The sequence below is a fragment of the Episyrphus balteatus genome, chromosome 4 (assembly GCF_945859705.1).
Source record: "Episyrphus balteatus chromosome 4, idEpiBalt1.1, whole genome shotgun sequence".
In the NCBI taxonomy this organism is placed as follows: domain Eukaryota; kingdom Metazoa; phylum Arthropoda; class Insecta; order Diptera; family Syrphidae; genus Episyrphus; species Episyrphus balteatus.
The window spans coordinates 81,578,872-81,595,315 of record NC_079137.1 but is presented as its reverse complement, the minus strand read 5'-3'; the positions used below and the strand labels follow the sequence as shown (position 1 = coordinate 81,595,315).

General features: G+C 30.2%; 1 protein-coding gene across 4 annotated transcripts in view; it reads right to left on the bottom strand.

The window, feature by feature from the left end:
- The window catches only part of LOC129917905 (bestrophin-4), a 37,642-nt gene extending 24,694 nt beyond the window's left edge, over positions 1–12,948 (bottom strand). For all 4 annotated transcript variants that reach the window (XM_055998113.1, XM_055998115.1, XM_055998116.1 and 1 more), the window contains exon 1: positions 11,877–12,948. The gene's annotated coding sequence lies outside the window, so the exon portion shown is untranslated. The remainder of the gene's footprint in view (positions 1–11,876) is intronic.
- Positions 12,949–16,444: the final 3,496 nt, after the last annotated feature.

Genomic DNA, 16,444 nt, shown 5'->3' with positions numbered 1-16,444 from the left:
AACCCATTAGTCAGTGTTGAAATCTCTGACGTCAAAATTTAAGTTTTGCAAAGCTTATAATGCGAAATGTGATTTCATTAAACTTTGAGAGAAATATTACTTAAGGTAGATAGTCATAAATCAAAGTCATTCTTCATAATCACAAAGTGCTTTCGGCATGTTTTGAACTTGAGCTTGTGTTGTATAGCAATTTTTTTAATAAAACTTGTCAAAACTTCATCTGAAAGTAATTACCCACATCAATTCAAAACAAAAATGTTTTTTCATGTTTGTACAGTTATAATTATTTTAATTGAAATAATTCGTTGCCCCAACAAGAAGATTGAAACCTTTCGATTTTTTTTGTGATTTTTTCTTTCATGACACATTGTGTTGTGTTTACCTACATTAAAATTGTATATTTAGTATTTTTTGAAAAATATTCATCAAACTAATGCTCTCAATTCCTTAGAATTGGTCTTAGATCATAATTCATAGGTATTTTTAAAAATAAATTCAAATTTTCAACCAAAAGGCAAATGCAAAACATATGGTTTTAGTTTTCTGAGATAAAATCTTGCTATTAGGAAGCTACCATAAAAAGTTGATTATACTATACTTATACTATAAATATTGATACTTTGTCCGTTTATGGGAGAAAATAGAATACAAAATTAATTAGTTTTCTTTTTTTTTTATTTTTTATTCAAACAAAGAAGAATACATTTTAGTTTTTTGTTCTAGTTTACTTTGATTTATTTAACTTTTTTTTTATTATTTCCATATTAATCTTAGATTGACATTGAATAAATGCACATAGTCTGCACTTAAAATTATACTCTTTGAACAACAATTCCCTGTAAGTTATTTGCTCAATGACATTTTTTATTTTTTTTTATTATTATTTCTCTTGTCGATATAAATAATTATAGATAATCACATTGTTTTCACTGCATGGAACTCGTGTTTGCACGCTAGCAAAAAATGTGCAACTTAGTGGAAAATTAGATGTAACATAATTTTCTATTGAATTGTATTTATATGATGAAGGAATTTAATGATAGGAATTGTTGCATGTGTTGGTTTTAAATTAATGGAGAAAAGAAGCACCAAAAGGTGTTTAATTTAAAAGTGTAGGTACCAAGTAGGGTTAAATTTGTTTTGAGAAGGTCATATGGCTCCCTTTTAAAAAAAATACCTACTCAAAGGGACGGTATTTGCCTACCAAGTTTCCTAACAACTTTGGCACAGCACTTTTATTTAAAGGAATAAATTCAAGGCTTTTTGACCCTCATCTAACTTTAAAATCCTAAAAAAAAAACAGAAAAATTGAAGCTCGCATTATTTGTTGAGTTAGTCAAAATCGGTGCAGGGTCAAAAGTCCACAGGCAAAAAGTCCATAATGGACTATTGGCTCACTGGTGTGGGTCATAGCTCCACTGATCAATCAATGGACTTACAACCCACCCAAGTGGGTCAAAAGTTCAAACGAAATTCCTGTGGACTTTTGGTCCATCGATTTAAAATTTATAACCAATTAGGAAAGCCAAAATTTATAATGCAACTGAAATTTCATCTTCTAAATTTCTTCGCAATATCTCTTCAAAACATTTATAAAAAAAAGTAAGCAAATATCTTTAATAAGTATTAAAAACTGGAACACTGGTCAATTTTTGAAAGTTTCTTCATTAAATGTTCCCAACTTTCCGATCAAATTAGACTAAAATAAGTGAATGAGGTTACATAAATTCCCAGCAAGCTGAAAATTGGTAGGATTGTTGGAAACACCATCATAAATGAAATCTAAAAAGTCCTCATCGATCCGAGACCTGGAAAAAAATTTACTTGGGGTCAAAGGTCACAAAAACTGGTTTTTCATGATTTTTAGCAAAACAGGAAGTCTTATCAAAAAATGTTCGATGCAAAAATTGTAGACCAGATTATTATCTATAAGACCCCAGTTTTTTAGGTATAACGATTCAAAAATTTGAAGTTGATTTGTAATCGTCATAATCAGGCCAATTCTCAAAAAAATACTGCCAACTGAAAAGTTCCTGAAATTTCATTATTTTTAGCTTGAATTTCGTTCTTCAATTGTTAACAACGCCGAGAAAAGGAAGGAAAAGAAGAAGCGAGTCATTAGTCCATTATGGACTTTTGGCCCGTGGACCGTCAAAATCACTAATGACTTATCATTGTAAGATGAGGAGAATCGGTCTAGCACAAAAGACACTGAGATATTAAAGAACACCAAGTTCTAAATTTTGGTTTTAATTTTGCTATAGATTTAATTTTGGTTGTTTTACTTGACAAGTTTTCAAACGAATTTGCCAAGATAAGCATTTTTATTCTGTCCTTTAATAAATACTCGAAAAATTGCTCTTCAACATTAAAACATTTAAATTTATCTTTCCAAGATTTGTAGTCATTTAAATTAATTAATGTTTAATAGAATAATTGAAGCGTTTGGATGAAGAAGGGGTTAAGTGACATTTGCAACATTTCGAGATATAAGGACTTAAAGTTTTTTGTTGAGAACTTTTTTCGTATTCCAATATAATTAAAATTGAATAAACTAATAAAACAAGAAAAATAATAGCTTTTTAACAATGGTACTTTTATTTCAATACAGTAGCTTGGTATATTACAAAAAAAAAACAAAATTTTTCAGAAAAAGAGCAGTTAACTCTTTCTTGCACAAAAAGCTTATAAGTATTTTGAATTTTTAAGAATATAAAGGGGTTAAGTATTTTGAATAGTTGTTTTCTGTTCGCATGGTTCCGATAAAGCCTTTTCATAAAACCAGTGGTGTACCCTTGGTATGAAAATCATTTGTTAATTTAAATTTTTTTATTTTCTCAACAGAAAGCTGCTTTATCTTTTTTTCTCGGACGAAAAAGTCTTGTTTTTTTTATTTCACAAAAAGGAGTTAAATGCTGTTACCCCATCCTTCCACTCATATTATACTATTTTTAGTTGTTAGTAACCCTTTTATACCAAAAATGAAAGCGCTAAATAAGAAAATACGAAAAGTAGCGTGACGTAGATTAGACGGAAATTTAAGTTTTCGCAAGGCATCCTCATTTAAAAAAAAAAAAAAGAAAATCAAAAAATTTCACTTACCCCCTTCTTCATCCAAACGCTTCAATTGTTAATGTTTGTTAAACATATACACATGTTATATGTCAAATATTAATTAAAATTTCCTCTTAACTACTTTTTCAAGACTTTTGATAAATGAAAACGAATTAGGTACGTTCGCCTAACCTAATGTAATTATATCAAGAGCTCTGTTTCTAGGATTCTTATCGCTATTCTAGCATCTCGTAATATTTTAACGACATGAAGTTGAATTCTTACAGAAAATACATGAAATATAGAAGTACCTAGCAATGGCATCCAGGAAAAATATTGTGTTGAATGCATAAATGCATAGGCTTGGGTGGGTGTGGAAAAAAAATTAAAACTAGGATTTTGGTCGCATGTAATTGCTGTTAAAAAATTGATGACTTTTGTCAAGTAAATATTTCATTAAAAGTTAGTATAACTGATCCGGTACAATTTACTTCTGTTGACTTGAAATGATTTTACAGTGAAGTAATTTTTTTTTATTTATTGATAAGTTTTCTCCACTTTTATTTTTCTCAAAAAACAAATACTTTGCCTTAGTAAAGCTATAAACAGCTAAAACGAGTAATAAGACTATTCTCATGTTGCTGGCATTTTCTTATGAACTGCAACAAATAGAATATTAACTGAGAAACTTCAAAGAAAGCGCCAAGTTTATTTAATCGATCCATTTTCCATGTATAGCTCTGAGTTATTAAAGTTTTTTTTATGATTGAAGATAACAGCGTGGTGATGAATTGCAAATGTTAAAAAAAAAAACTATAAATTCAATACGATAATCAAAAAGTAATAATTTTTTAATCGTTTTTGTATTTCCTTTAAATTCTACATAAAGATCTATTTGGATTAATTTATTAATTCATCACAGAAATCAACTCTTGAGACAAATTAAGACTTAGATTTTTGATATAAACAAAAATAAATAATATAAATTTTGTCAAAGAGATCCTTATCATGATAGGTACTTAGTTTATCTTTGTAACAATCTATGAAGTACTTTTTTTTAGAGATAACAATAGACTTTTAGAATCAACAAATTCCTTTTTAACAAGCAAACTGGTTTAACTATAAACAAACATCACATCTTCTTCCCTCTGTTATAATATAATACACTTGACTTTTTCATTGGCGGGCTTAAAAAAAAAAATTGATTTGATAATAAAATTCCATGATTCAATTAATACTGGAAGATACAATTCTCATATACAAATCAAATCAAACTTCTAATGAAAAGAAAAAAACCGACACAAGTGACATACTCATATTCACCAAATCATTTAACTAAAATCAAAGTTTCGTGTCGCCGGAAGGCGCCTCAGTTCGGGTCAATAAGCTGTATTTTATGGGTTCAATGGCATTTTCGTCAAAAAAAAAAATTATTTATGTATTAATTTTCCTTTGTAAGTTCAAATAGTCATTAAACCTTCTGTAATAATAAAGCTTTCCAATAAAACAGTAAGAAAAAACTCACAGAAGTCAAACTTGCTATTGGGTCAGTAGTCAGTCAGAGCCAGTTCAATTGTTATTATACATTTTTTTTTCTTTATTTCCACGGATATAAATAAATCCGGGGAAAAAAAAGAGTCCGTAGGAGCAGATGGCATTAATAAATTCTCATTGTTAAATATTTCAAAGAAACAATTACATGTTATGAAGTAGATTTTCTATTTTTGTTTTATGAAAAATGATATTTGCTTGAGTGTAGAGATAAGACCTGTGATATAATGCATTATTTATTATAGGACTATACTCTTAGCAATTATTTTTATTTTTTTATAAATTGAAAATAGTGGAAGTATGTTTGTACACATGTTTGCTGTAATTTTATCATAGGTCAACCTTACATGAGTCGCTTATTTATTTATTTTTAATATTGATCTGCAAAAGTTCTGAAGAAGTATTAAATTTGAATGTTTAAATACTTAAAGAAAAAATGAACCCGACACTCTGTTGTTATTGGCATGTTCAAAAGAGAGATCCTGAAAACCCCGTCAAAAAGAAAGTCAATATCATACAACGTTAAAATATAACCGTGAATTAAGAAGAAAGGAAGGTCAACCCGGAGAAACCCACAGGTAAATTGATCGATTTGAGGTATTTTTCTATTCTAAAAAAGTCAAAAACAAACATTATGACCATCATGCAAAAATATATGACGTTGTGACGTCAGCTAATTATGGATGCAGTATTGAAGAGGGGTTTATTCTCAATAAAAGTCATGTTTTATTCAAACTTTTTGGTTTTGTAGGGCATCCGCCATTTTGTTAAATAGAAAGCATCGAGAACGACTTGTTCCAAAGAAAATTTGCAAAACCCTTTTTGATTGGAAATATGTATAATTACATATCTTTCTTTCACGGGATATCGAGAGTAATTCATTTTAGAATCTGCAAGACATGCACATCTTAAAGTCTTATACTTTATACATCAAATCGTAATAATTGTATGTAATCACCCGCATAATTGCTGTAGGTCGTGAGGCATGTGCATTGTGCATCATGCCCAAAAACAATCAAACAATTTCATTTAAAAATCTATACTGGATCTCATAAAACTGAAACCAAGACAATCTGATTTCTCTGAAATTGTGGCTAATAGCGATTTCGTTTGGTCGCTCAGATTTATTCTGAATCTGTTCGTTTGGAACTCAATGATAGTTCTAAGTCTGAAAAGAAGAGAAAATAGATTCCGAATTTTGAGGCAGAATCAAAACATGTTCACACTTTAGACGCCAAAGTAGTAAAATGTCATTGTTTGTTGTTTATTTCATCAAGTGATCAAGTTTGCAGTGATTTTTGTTTTGTTTTTGGGCTGCAATAAATTGTTTATTCATGTTTCCTAGAAATGTAAGTGAGCGAAAATTCTACTCTGATGCTAGTATCAATCTTCTGATTTCGTTAAGCAACTAAGTCCGAGTTTACAGCTGGTTGCAAGGTTGCTGGTTCTTTGGGGAAAAGTTTTCATAAAATAATTTTAATATTTGTCACTTTCTTATCGCCAAATAGCTTTTGCATTTATGAACCCTTTTTTTTAATGCAGAATGCATTGGTACTTGCAGGATTTTTTTGTTCATTATATGCGTTAAGTAAATATTTTATGCGTGGTATGTGCAAAAATTTTTCAATTATGAACTCAGCCTTTTATGTATGGAAATTTGCTAAACAGTTGTGTTTTGTTTTAAATATGAGACAGAAGTAAAAATGGAAAAAGCCGAAGGACCTTCCCATTAATATTAGCAACTCATATTTGGTATCTATCTAGCAATGAATTTTTCGAAGTAGGTTTAGAAAAAAAAAATTAATTTACCCACCCTAATATGTACATATTATGTGTGTAGGTACTCTTATATTCAATATTATTTAATTTTGAACATTTGACATTAATTTTAACATCCAACTTCAGTTAAGTAATCCTCTTATTAACGCATGGATAAACTATGCTACAGGGGTGTAATATGTACTGCTAACTTACCTACCAGAACCAATCTACTGGGTATTGCATCATCCTAATTTGGAATTTTGTTTTCATGTTAAAAACCCGTAGATTGTTTTCAGAAAGATTTTAGCTGTGAAACCCTCTGAAAAGAATAGGCAGACAGTTTTTTTTCGCCTAACTCCGGCCACCTTTCTGAAAAATCGTTATAACTAGTGATTTCGTTAGATTTATTCCAAATTTTTGCTCTTATGCTGTTCTTTTAAATGTCTCTCCTAAAGTTACAACATTCTTGTTAGTCAGTCTTCTTCGAAAAATAACTTTTTGTGCCGTGATCCAATCGGGTAAGGTTGTTTTATAATTTTACTGCCGAAACCTACCATCGTAATTAGTGTTTTGTGTAAACAATTTCCAAGTTAATGTTTTGAAATGTTGTTTTTCTTATTAAATATACAGGGTGTCCCAAAAGTAATGGATCAAATGAAATATGCTGATAGGCCAACTTAAGGGCTCTCAGAATTTGGTAACTTGTTCATCCCAAATCCTTACGGTTTTCGATTTAATGCAGTTTTTGTGAAATTTCGAAAAATCCCGACTTTGCATCAGTATTTTGCTTCCTCCGCTCATAATTGATTTTTGTTTTTTACAATTCTTCCACTAAAACATTGCCTAATAATAGGAAATAATTAATCAATGAAAATATTTTTTATTTCATACGCCATTTTGCTGAAAATTAATTAACAGTTTCATGTTTTATAAAAACTCAATTTCTTACTTTTATTTCAGAGCAGCATCCCGAAAAAAATTTGTATGGTGTGATACTGGTTTATTATATTAAAAACTTGCCGTGTTATTGCAGTTTTCAAAAATGTATAAAAATTTCCAAAGTTGAAATTAGAACGAAAGATATTACAATTTAAATGCAACAAAACAGGGCTTTTCAGAGAAAAATAACAAACAAAAATAAACACATTTCTCGACTGTAGTTTGTTTATTTCTTTTTGAATAAAAGTCTCGATTTTTGTTTGTTATTTTTCTCTGAAAAGCCCTGTTTTGTTGCATTTAAATTGTAATATCTTTCGTTCTAATTTCAACTTTGGAAATTTTTATACATTTTTGAAAACTGCAATAACACGACAAGTTTTTAAAATAATAAACCAGTATCACACCATACAAATTTTTTTCGGGATGCTGCTCTGAAATAAAAGTAAGAAATTGAGTTTTTATAAAACATGAAACTGTTAATTAATTTTCAGCAAAATGGCGTATGAAATAAAAAATATTTTCATTAATTAATTATTTCCTATTATTAGGCAATGTTTTAGTGGAAGAATTGTAAAAAACAAAAATCAATTATGAGCGGAGGAAGCAAAATACTGATGCAAAGTCGGGATTTTTCGAAATTTCACAAAAACTACATTAAATCGAAAACCGTAAGGATTTGGGATGAACAAGTTACCAAATTCTGAGAGCCCTTAAGTTGGCCTATCAGCATATTTCGTTTGATCCATTACTTTTGGGACACCCTGTATATTATTAATCTTTAATTAATATAGGTTTAAAATAGAAAAAAGATGTAAATTTGGTTTATTTTAAGGGGGCCGGAGATAGAACACAAGAAAAAAGCTTGGAAATTCCGGGGTTTCCTATATTCCGCCCCCTTTTATTGATAAAAGTTTAAAAATGAAAACAAAAATTAATAAATTTTTGAGGTACCTATTCAATTCAAAATTGTTTCTAAATTCTTAAATAACAAAAATTTAAATAAAAAACTTTAAAATTTATTTAAGCTCAACCTAAAAATTTCTTTTAATTTCACCGAAAAACAAATAAAATACATTTTTCTTCCAGAATCATTCGAAAATGTTGATATTTGACGTTTTTGTGCTTCATTTTATGAGAACAAATTCTAAAGGGCCCGGGCCCGGCTACTAGCAACTCTACCCTATATTACGATTACACCTTCCACTAAAATTTCTGCTTACGGATATGACTTATCGAACAATAATATGCTAATGGATACCAACTGTCTTCTTAAACAAATAAATCAATATCATCTCCTGACAATTCTCATTTAAATAAAAGATCAGATCAGAAGTTATTTCTAGACAATTGTTTTTTTTTATAAAAAAAAAAACTATTCATTTATCGTGGTAACAAACTCATAGTAGGTACAAACCTACTTCAAGTGGATAAACAGAATTCCTCTACATTAGGGTGGATCAGAAAATCCTATTTTTTGTTTTTTTTTGTTCAAATTTTTTTTTTTCAAATGTTTAAAGTGATTTTTTAAGGTCGCACGTATCGATTTAATGAAAAAATAACTTTTATTTGTATTTATTTTGCTAACAATATTAATATTCATTTCTCAAAAAACCACAAGAGAGCATAAATATACCCTGTGGGCAGTTATGGTAAATATACAGTATTTACGTTTCTGAGAGTTAATTTACTTTTTAATGAAAGTAAAGAACAAATCTGTATGTATGTAGGTGCCTAAGGAGTTTTTTTTTAGTTTTACTTTTTTAAAAAAAAGTAGGAAAATGTGTTGGGATATACACTCCTTTTCATCAGAATAGGTACCTACACAACTTTTCAAATGTTCAGTATTCGTTTTTTCCTCACAGTGTAAGGAAAAATAATAATTTTTTGATGTGAAGTCATTGTTTAAAATTTTGGCAAAATCAGCAAAAAAAAATAATTCAAAACGTGTAGTTATTTTTCTTGTTTCTATATGGCAAAGCATTTCGCATCGGAAAACTGAATTATTGTTTTGTTTCATCAGAATAGGTACACATAAAGAATGATGTCAAAGTGGTCCATGAAATGAATTTAAACCAAGTTCTTCTTAAAAATATATTTTACTTATTTTATTTTTTGTATAGTGGCGTTTTTATTCATAAAAAAATAACAAAACCGTCCAAAAATTGCATTGTTAAATCTCTTTATGCAATCTATCGGAATCTCTTCCCTAAATTGTTAAATGGTGGTTTAGGAAATATTTTTGTCTTAAAATCGAATATCACAAATTTTACGGGCTAGCCATTTCCAAACATTTTCAACAAGGTTCAGGGTTGTTTTCTATGGTAGATACTCAAGTACTTTCCAAATTTGCACTTCCTCCCAATACTTTACAGAGCATTTTTTGTGGTAGGAGGCGTGGTCCTGTTAAAAAATTCAAAATACTGGTTCACAAATACTAGAGAATTAAGGAAAAGTTTCTTGAATATGCATTTACAAATAATTGTGACCATTCTTCACGTTTGAAATTCATTATTTGTATTATCGTAGAAGATTACTTTTTTCCATGCCTTAACACTTCTTTTTTAACAATAAAGTTGGTCTCAAAATGGTTTATCCTTTCGCAGAATATTAAACTGATAGTTTAACTCACCAAGGACATCAAAATTAAATGTTCGTTGATCCAAAAATAATAAGAAATACCACTCAACTTTTCATGTGGTAAAGGATTTCAAAGACCTTAAACGCATACAATTCTGTTCTTGGTGTAGTAATGGTGTCTTTTCAAAATTCAGACATTTTAGAAGATTGGGACTAATGACCATTCCTATTCCCAAGTCCCAAATCCCACAAAGATTTGCTAATCCTAATTTATCTTTTTAATTTTTGTTTTCTTAATCATATATAAAAGATGTAATCTTACTGTACAAACCGTTATTGTTAATAAATAAACTTAAACTTAAACTTAATTCTATTTACTGTCCTAAAACTACAAATAAAAACTGTTTTTCACTTTTATTCTTGTCGTTAATCCACCAAAACTGGTAGCACATGTAAAAATTTACTCGTCTTAGAGTGTTTTTTTGCATTTTCTTTTTACCACCATTCATTTTTGTAACCCCAGAATGTTTGTATCTGAAGTCTGGATAGAGCATATTCACAATTCGTAATTTTTTTTAATCATACCAGTACTGGTGGATCCTTCATTGTGTGTTTTTTTTTTCCTATGTGTGTTTCGCCAAAATGTAGAGATTTTAATCCACCCATGTTTTTCAAAATGGTAGTATGATTATTAAATTACACTTAGGAAAGTCCAGTTATTTGTTTTAATGGTAAATTTGCTCGAAATCCACAAAAACATTAAAGATAACAAGGGTGTACCTATTCTGATGAAGAAAAAAATAAGTTGATTTTTCCTCAAAAAATACTTTACAAGACAAACAATGCGAAAGTTATGGTCCATTTTGAAATAATTTTAGCTGTTGCTTTTCCAAACATCTTAAACTATCATAAAACAATAAAAGGGCGACTTTCTATTAGGGTCGCACGCCTAGAGTTATGATTTTATTTTTTACAGTGAGCTTAGGGTCTCAATAGAATACCTTTAAAATATTAAGGTTAGGAAACACCCCTAAGTATGATTAAAAAATAAATATTTAAATTTTTCATACAAAATGTATGCAAATGACGACCACGAAGAATTTGAAGTTTGAGGCGTATAAAAGTTAGATGCGTATGGGGGGGCATACTGCCCCCCTGCAACCCCCCTGCTTGGGCTCACTATAGGATTTGAGGTGGGGACAAGTTTGGGTATGTAAAAAGAACTTCAAAAAAATATTTTTTTTTCTTCGCGGTCGTCATTTGCATGCATTTTTATGAAAAAATGAACTTTAAAAAATTAATTAAAAATATAAATACACGTTTCCTAACTTTAAAATTGTTATTTTTATTACTTTTAGCCATTAATCTTTCACATAAAATTATTCGCGTATTAAAATTCGTGCGACCCTAAAGGAATGTTGAGCCCAATAAAACCTTGTTAGGTCACGTACCACTATTGGGGACAAACGATTAATGAACATTTGAAAAGTTGTGTACCTATTCTGATGAAAAGGAGTGTACATTTGATAAAAAAAAACTTTATGAACATTAGGTAGGCATACTAACTGCTTAAATTTGTATTAATACAGGTTGTAGGCATTTGTTATAGGTATAACAGAAAACTATTTTTGAAAGAGATTTTGAACAACAGTTATTTTTTGATAAAATCGATACGTGCAACCTTAAAAAATCACTTTAAAAATCTGAAAAAAAAAATTGAATCATTTTGGTTTCCCCAGAAGAACAACATATTAGAAGAAGAATAAATGAAAAAATAGAATTTTCTGGTCCACCCTACTCTACATATTCCTACCTACACTTCTTAAGTCATTATCACAATAATTAATTCATAACACAAACACAAGCTTATAAGTATTTTTTTTTTTTTTTTTTTTTTCATAAATCTTAGAATGTAGGTAATTTACATTATGAAGATAGGTTTAAAAAAAAATCTTTTCTTCTGATTGATTCCGCTTTTTTTCGCACATACTTACCATTTATGTTCCCTAGCCCCGTTCGTAGTCCGTACTAGGAAAGTCCCAGTGATGTAATCTACTGCACGATCACTCCATTGGATATCATTAAGTTTGCACACAACGCCTAAACAACAATGCCCGTCAAAGCGAATGAGGCAATCAGCACGAGATTGCTTTTTTTTTTGTTAGATTAATTTTAAGTGCGACCTTGCCACTTCCGGGTTTTTGTAAATCCTGTTTTCCCAATAAGTCTGAGCACTATCGTTTGATTTTTTTTTTTCTTTCGAATGATGAATCACTTTTCAACTTAACGGGTCATTAAATTGACAAACTTACGCTCAAACAAAAAATACTCTACTTTTTTATTTAAAACCAAAAAAAAAATCCACGATTTTATTTGTTTTGTTTTCATTTTATTCTTTCATCACTTTGTTTAATAATAAAAATAAATAAATAGATACATAATTATGATTTTTTGCATGCATTTGCATCATATCTCCACCCGTCTTCGTTGTTTTGTTATTATTCCACCCAAGTTGCAATAAAGCACATGCCAATACACTCAAGACTTTTTTTGCTAAGTAAATATTTAAGCGCACAGCATAGACAAGACAGGCCACACGGACAGAATAAAAAATTGTATAATCGATTTGATTTATTTTATGCCTTAAAAAAACTTAATATTGCAATTTCATTTTTGCACCCTGTGTTTTCATTAAAAATCAAAATAAAAAAACAAGAAAACCAACAATCACAGTTATTAAAATCACAACAACAACAACATGACTGACTGACTAATGAACCCTACACGTGAATTATTTACTGCTACTTTGGATATAGTAAAATTGCGTCTACTTTTTTTCATAACATTTTTTTGGGGATATCCTTTTCTATTCTTTTTAAACGTAGCCGGTGTCAAAGAACTCTTTAAAACAAAGAAATCCGCAAACAATTGTTTATTTCCTTTTTCCTATGGGGATTTTTTTTTTACACAACACAACACACAGTAGCCGGATTCGATTACCGGAGAGGAGACAGAAAAAAAGTTTACAAAACAACCAACGATGACAGCCGAACGAAGCACACTGAAATGTGAAGTGAAATCGAATATTGAAATGGAATTGAATAAAACAAAATACAACAAAACAACTTGAAAACAAGATGAATTGAAGAATGAACTATTGAAGGAAATTCATTGCGGTAAGTATAGGGTTCGGACTTCAGATTAAGTTCAATAGGAAATGTACTTTTTTTTTTAATTATATGCCGGGCATAAACAAAAAAAAACAAAAAATACCAAGACTGGAAACTTTCATACGTCTTTCCCCCCAAAACCCTTTTGTGTACAGTGTTGTCTGTGAATATATGGGAAAGCCACCATGTTGGTAAATGGCGTTAACACGCACACAGATTCACGACATTCACCACACATCCAACACGAACACAACGATAGATTGACGACATTCACCACACCTCGCAGCTTGTAGGCAAATGTCATTCGACCGCTCAGTTTCCAGTCTTGGTATTTTTTGTTTATTGTGCCGGCCTACACGTTGATTTTTCAATCGCCTAACCAGTCATGTTGTATTCAAGAGGGTAGAGGATTTTCCTCTTTTTTTGTTTATGGGCACAACACTGTGTAGCCAGGCCCTTAGACCTTAGGTCTTTTTTAAATGCATACTGCACGGCACTTATTAGAAGGAATATAAAGATAGGAAAGAATTTTTTGTTGGTACAGTGAATTGAGAATAAGATGATTATTATCTCATATAATCCCACGGGTGACTTCTAAGCTAGGGGATTAAGAAAAGAATGCTGTCTGAAGTAGGGCTCGAATCCACACCTCCAGGTTAGCAGTCAAGCACTACATCCACTGCACCATTTCCACCCGCATTATTTATATTTGGTAATATACCTTTTTAATATGCATTAGCTTGTTTAAGGCCGTGTGTGAATTGCGTTAATTAGTTAAATTCGTATAAAATTTTTGACACTATTGAGGTGAATAAAAAATTTTCAGCTGTTTAAAATTTATTGGGCTCCGGGACCTGGTTAAATTTGAGTTAAAATTTTTTTTGCAGATGGTTTTGTTTTTTTTTTTTATTAAAGAGGAGTATCATGGCAGAAAAAAGGCAGACAAAATTTTAAACAATAAATTCTTTTTTTGAAATTATTTTGTTCACCTCAATAGTGTCAAAAATTTAACACGGATTTAACTATTTAAAGCAATTCACACACGGCCTAAAGCTGTGAATTTGAAGTTATCATAAAGTTGAGATAAGCACAACGTGTTAGAGTTGACAGGCATCAGAAAGAAGATAAAGTTTTCACCCCTTATTTCGTTATAAACTTTTTATAAAATAAATGTAATGTAACACAAGGTTAGGAAAATCATACTGGGGAAGGATAATATTTACATTTAATTTCGCAATTTACGCAATATCGAAAAAAAAATTATAAATTAATTTTTTTTTTTCGTTTTTATAAGTTAAGGAAATTAGTAAAAAAAATAATATGCATCAGGAATCATTGCAGGTTTTATTTATATTGATCAAATGCAATAGGTAAACAATTTCAATTGTAAGTTTTATTCTTGCAAAATAATTTCGGGTTTTATAAAGCCTGAACTGCATAGAAACACAAAGTGAAAAAAGTACAAAAAAGTTTATAATTTTTCAAATAATTTATACTTTTAAATGTCATATCAATAAATTTTGTTTTTGTTATTTTGTACTTTGTTTACTTTTTATACATTTTTTGCCTCTGTTTCGATGTAGCTTAACAAAAATATATTTTTTTTTCATCCGAACCCTATTTCTATAGTACTCTTTTTGTATGACAGTACAGCCCGTGCAATTTAACCTTTAAGGCTTGGCCACACCGGTGGGTATGCGGTAGCGGTACGGGTAGAGGTAACGGTACTTGTATGAAAAAAATTCCAAACTGACATATCAACGTTCAGATGTGGATTTTTTTTCATACAAATATCGTTACCGCTACCCGTGCCTCTACCGCATACCCTCCGGTGTGGCCAAGCCTTTAAAAGTATTAACGCAAATTTTCAAAACAAAACCGGGATACTTAAAATGATACTCCGATCTAAATACATAACGGAAAGGAACTTTTAAAATGGAGCCCCAGTTTATAATTTGCGTCTTAAAGTACATATCTGGTATATTTATTATAATACCACAGTCTCTAGTTAATTCCTATGTAGAGTCTGTATGGTACCTACAGTACAGGTAACAGAGAGAGCCATGAAAAATCTGAAAAAAAACTTATTATGAAGAGGGCATGATTCTTTTGTGGTTTTCCATTTGCAAGATTCAGAGTCAGATTTGTGAATCTGGCTGCTAACAGAGGGGAAATTACATACATTCATCTCTTCCATTTGCCAGGTAAAATCTGGGAATTTTACACAAAAATCTCCAAAGCAAATGAATGGTCCAGAGGAAAAACGCATCATATCCACTTTTAGTCAAAAATACACTAATGATAAGGTCTTGTAGTACTTACTGAGCACTATCTGATGGCATCCTTACTTTTAGAAAACAAATTTAAGCCTTAGGTTAGGTTAGGTTAGGTTAAATGGGCTGACAGTTGATCTTGTTACCGTCACACTTAGATCAATGTAGATCCCTTGTGATACCCTGAAGTATTGTAACTTCATGAAAAAGTGATAACCTATGAATGCTATGGTTGTTCGAGCCATTTGGAGGACTTTACAAAGTTCAGTAGGCTATTGCCTGAAAGTTCCGAAAGTTCTTCTAATTCATTAAAGAAGTAGTTTCCTAAGAATTTTTTCCTAGTGCGACAGAGTGCTGGGCAGTGACAGAGGAAGTGAACAGTGTTTTCCTGTTCGTCCTCATTACCGCAGCCTCTGCATAGATCATCCGTACTAAGCCCCATTTTCTTTTTGTGGTATCCTAGTAGCCCAACTAACAATTTTACTTCCACGAGGTTAAGATTTTTAATTTCTTGCAGCTATTATCTCTACAGGGCTTGTATTTAGTTTGTGAATCGAAAATTCAAACTTTCGAGGCTTAACTTTCGTTAACCGCTTCCTAGAAACCTAGTGCAAGTGGAATCTAAAAATTTCTACAAGCATTAATGTAAACATTTCGTTTAAATTTCAATACGGCCACATGAAATTCCATTGTAGAAGCACAAGAAATAAAAGCCAATAACTGACTTCTTTTAAATGGCCTTGCAAAAGAAATTGTATTAGAACTGCTTACAAAATCTTTATGAATGCTTTGTATTTTTTTTATCCAATTCGAAAATTATTAGACTCAAAAATGACTTAGGTATGTATTTAAGTATGGTAGAAGTACCTACAACTTATACAATTGCCTTAAATGCATTTTATTATTATAATTCTATATTACCGAAATTATGTCAATAGTATATGAGTCGTGATATTCATTAAATAAAAAAAAACATTACGTTGAATTTCAAATAAACCGCATTAAACGGTTTTGCCTTTTTAAACAAATATTCCACAAAATAGATGTGTTATAGTTACTGCATTTTAATATTTGAATTAAAAAATTGTTGAATCATTGTTTTTGATTGAAAATATTACA